Raw genomic sequence first — 4,539 nt, 5'->3', positions numbered from 1 at the left:
ATTAGATGAAATTGTAAACCCTCAACAACATCCATTCATCCATTGTTTTCTTTTGTCAATTGAATCAACTTTATTTTGCATGTTAATATTTTTGTTCTCAAATCCAATTTATTAATTTTTATTTTCAAGTCTTATTATTTTAATTCACGTGAACGAAAAAGCCATTCGAGTCTCTTGGGAAAACGATACTTGGTCTTACCATTTATATTACTTGTACGATTTGGTACACTTGCCAATCCGTCAACAGCGCTGTAGATTTGAATTGTGGTTTTTAAGTTGGGCCCAGCGTGGTTGGCCCATTGCACAGTTTAAACACTCCTTAGGGGTCGCCTCAGTCCTCTCATTCAGATCCCCACACTCTTTTTCACTCTCAAGCACTCTTCTAAGCTACTCCTCTCATCCCACTTCTAAAAAACCCATTCTCCATCACTTTTGCATCATTCCACCATCAAAGTTTGGGATTTTTAAGAGAGTATAGCATTTGGTCTCATCCATTTTCAATCAACAAGCACTTTGCACACATTCAAAGTCTCTCCACCCAAGTAAGTCATACATTTTACATTCTAGGGTTTCCTAAGCATGAATTTATATGAGAATGATTGTTCAAACATGAAAGATTAGGGCTTTTGATTTTTATGCATGATTAAGTGAAATAATTGATGTTTGGACCGATTAAAATGTCTGATTCTGGTATGGAACTATGACATTTTCATTTGGGTGGAGATTAGAAGCATTTAGGGGAGATTTTGCAAAAATCCCAACTGATAGCGCTGAGCGCTAGCCACCGCTAAGCGCCAGCCTGCAGATTAGGTTTTTGAGATTTTTCTGTGTGCAGGTGACGCTAAGGGGTCTTGTTTTGTCGTCAGCACTAAAAGGCATTGTGATTGAACGAGGTTTATGTTTTGCTAACACTTAATGAGGTTTTCTGTGGTTTTGTGACTTGTATTTGATGCAGGGATGACTTCCTCATCGGGCAAGAATATCAAGACAGTTGGAATCAAGAGGAGGGAACCAGAAAAATTTTACTCTAATAGGTTCCTCTCTAGGAGACATGAGCAGCATCACCTCCTTGTCTAGTAGAGACGCCTATTAATGGATAGGACGATAGGTTGGATCCCAGACTATGCTCCACAGTTTGGACAAGAGCTTGAGAGTAGGAATTAGGAAAAGCTGGCTACATACCCTGCTCTTGCAAATATAGCAGTGGTAAAAGGGTTCTACACAAATGCCAAGCCACTAGGAGATTCTCACTTTATGGAATATATGAGTTATGTGCGTGGAAAGGTCATAAGGTATGATCTTGAAACAATTAACAGGTTCCTGGAGACAGAGTGGGCAGGTGTGTAGTGCCAATATGCTTTCAATGTGGAGGAGGGCACTGATTTTGAAGATATAGAGAGTGTACTTTGTGTGCCTGGAGGGCACTTTCACAAGAATCCGAGTGGTGTTGCTATTCACATCAAGAGGGCTAACCTGACACCACTAGCGCAGTATTGGATGGCATCCGAGTGGTGTTGCTATTCCATTACTGTTAACAGGGCCATGTTTATTTACTGTATGCTCAGAAGAATGAATGTTAACATTGGTCAAGTGATTGCAAGCGAGATTAAGAGTTGTGCAACTACTGTGAACACCAAGGAACCTTTAGGGCATCCCTCTTTGATCACGCACCTGTGCCAGCAAGCTGGGATGGACACTTCTACTCCACCATTTGAGCGACCCAAGAAGGCCATTGATGAGGCCTACTACCGACAATATTGTGGTGGAGAGGTAGCAGCCCAGCCAGTGCCTCAGAGACGCCCTAGGAGGAGATTTCCACCATAACAGGCTCAGGGACCAGCTCATGATACAGAGCCCTTTCAGATGAGGGACATGTACATGTCTCTTATGGAGTTCAGATTGGTGTCTATTCATAGAGGACAGGTTGCTACTGCCGAGATAATCATACGCATGTATGACACGCCTCCAACACATAGGTGGACTATGGATGAGTTTAACAGTGTGGTGGCTTGGCTAGAGCAGATGTAGGGAAGTGTATCTGGAGCAGCTGAAGCTCCAAAGATGGAGGATGATGATGATGACGATTTTGAGATGTTGAGGATGGAGATGAGGAGGATTCTGATGATAGTATGGGTTGAGGGGCAGACATGGCATCTATTGATGGATGTCAGCTACATTAGAACAAGATTTTTCTTTATCTTTTTGCTTTGTAATTTGAACTTATATTTGCTTCAGTTGAGTAGTGTAGGGTTGATGTACTTGGTTTGATACTTTATCTGTTATGATGGTTTGATTAGTATTGTTGCATGATGAGAATTGCACTGTATGCTGATATACAGGTGGTGGTTAACAAGCTTTGTGAACAGATGCATGATGATATTATGATTGTGGTTGTGATGCTAAGCAGGGTATTTATCTAGGATGTCTGGAATTATGATTGACCTTATGAGTGAGGTTTTGAACTCTAGAGTTTTTGATTGGATGTTTGCTATCTACTTGAAAGCATGAATGCTATTGCCCAGGTTTCTATGATTGATTAAATTGCATGTATTTGTCATATGATCAAGGTCATTTTTGAACAAGCCCTTTCTTATCTAATGCAAAATTTTCGTTCCATGAAAAGAACCATGTGTCTACCCTTTTTGAACCTAAGCCTTAAACAGTATGTGAAACCCTTTTGAAAAATCTTTACCTTGAGTTAAGTTGAGTATTATTGCATGGTAATTGATAAAGGTTCAAGTTTAGGGTTGTTGGGAAAATTGAAAAAGATGAGCATTGAGCTAATGTGTTGAGCAAAGCATGAAAAGATGCAAAAGATAGAAAAGATAAAATGAAAAGAAAAGCTCAATGCAAAGATAAGGGAAAGTTGGGAATGAGTGAGATTGGTAAAAAGAGAGTTTGTGCTTAAATTATGAATGTTTGAATGACTCTCTTAACTCAAGGATTTTGTGATCTAGAAAAACAATTTTTTCTTGTTAGCCCAACCACATTATAAGCCTTGAAAAGTCCTTGTGATGACATATGCGTGTGATGATGATTGATTGTGGTAAATGAAAGGCAATTTTGTTTTATGTGACATGTGGATAGTAGAAGGAATGAGTGACCTCTTGAAACACTTGAGTGATTGAGTGAAACACCTTGTCTGGTGAGGAATGATTCCATGAATCTATGATTATATCTGTGCTTAGTTAATTGATCATTCATGAGAATAACATCTGTTGGATATTGATGAGTCAATATTTTCTTGACTTTACTTAGTTTATTGTGCTAGAATTAATCAGGGAATTGTGCTTAATTTTCCGGTATTTTCCCGTTTTTCCTAAATATGCTTAATTTGACCGGAAATTCTAATTTTAATTAATTTGAATTTTCTGAACTAATTATTTGCATTATTATTTGCAGGGAAAATTTTGGAAACACAATTTGGGACATTTGGAGGACACCAAATAAATTCAAGATTCTCCAATTAGAGATTTTAAATTTTAGTTATATTGTATTTTAATTGTTTAAACTTTTTGGACAAACCTTTGCACAGTGGGCCATTGTTAAAAAATTGTGAGGGGCCCAAAATTATAGGATACTTACCCTAGGGTTTTTAGGGTGGACCCTACCCATTTTTATGGGGACACATGGTCCTTGGGATTGGAGAGATTCCAGCCGCCGTCGTTCTGTTTTTAATATTGGGGTATTGAATGTTTTCCGGAGGGAGACGATGTGTAGCTCTCGGGTTTGGCTTTTTGGTGGAATGAAAAAATCACATTTTCTCTCCTTATTTATTTAGTCTTTGTGGAAGTGCTTAAATTTCTCTTTGCATCTTCATGGACCGAGAGTTTGTGGCCTGAAACGGTGTTTTGTTTGTTTCCGGAAAAAATGGTGCTCACGGTTCTTTTCAGTAGTTGATTGAAATATCATTCTTTTGCTATGCTTTCCTTTTGGATCTTTCATTGAATGAAAACGGTGCATAGGAGAGGAACCATCACACACATTTTTGAGGTTTTACTGTGAATATTTTGGAAGCATTGGGGGTTCTCGGTCTTTTGTCTTTCACGAGTTGAATGAAATAGCACTATCTTTTTGATAAGCTTTCTAGGAACGTTGTTTTTATGGGATGAAGGATGAGTGCCAGCCGCCACCCTCTTGGGTGATTTATCATTCTTCAATCTTGAGCAGGCACAGAACTTACAGCTGAACCAGATGGAATTGGAGAAGCACCTTTATTTTGTTTAAAGAAGAGACTTATTGAACTTGTTTTTCCTCTTGCAATCTGCACTGTTTGTGATTTAATTTCTTTTAGATAAAGATGTGTTACGGAGTACTTTAGCATTAGAGTTTTGTAATTAATTTATTTCAATTTAGAGTTTCTTATTTAATTTATTTCAGCATGTTACGTGGCTTTTAGTAATAGGAGGGTTGATTTCATTAGAAGCTCACATGCACACGGTGAATGCTGCAAGAGGTGACTCACATCTTTGCTTTCTTTAATTTTTAAAATTGCTGATTCATTCTTGGAGGTGGCACACAGAGGTCACGGCTCATGAT

General features: G+C 38.4%; 1 long non-coding RNA gene across 1 annotated transcript in view; it reads left to right on the top strand.

Annotated features, from left to right (window-relative positions):
- LOC111242235 overlaps positions 1 to 2,403 on the top strand; it is a 5,631-nt gene extending 3,228 nt beyond the window's left edge. Inside the window, exon 2 of the long non-coding RNA XR_002669004.1 lies at positions 956 to 2,403. This is a non-coding gene — a long non-coding RNA (uncharacterized LOC111242235). The remainder of the gene's footprint in view (positions 1 to 955) is intronic.
- The last annotated feature ends 2,136 nt before the right edge of the window (positions 2,404 to 4,539 follow it).

The sequence above is a fragment of the Vigna radiata genome, chromosome 8, assembly GCF_000741045.1.
Source record: "Vigna radiata var. radiata cultivar VC1973A chromosome 8, Vradiata_ver6, whole genome shotgun sequence".
Taxonomy (NCBI): domain Eukaryota; kingdom Viridiplantae; phylum Streptophyta; class Magnoliopsida; order Fabales; family Fabaceae; genus Vigna; species Vigna radiata.
Note: the sequence above shows the minus strand (reverse complement) of the source record. Positions and strands in the feature narration are given on the sequence as shown.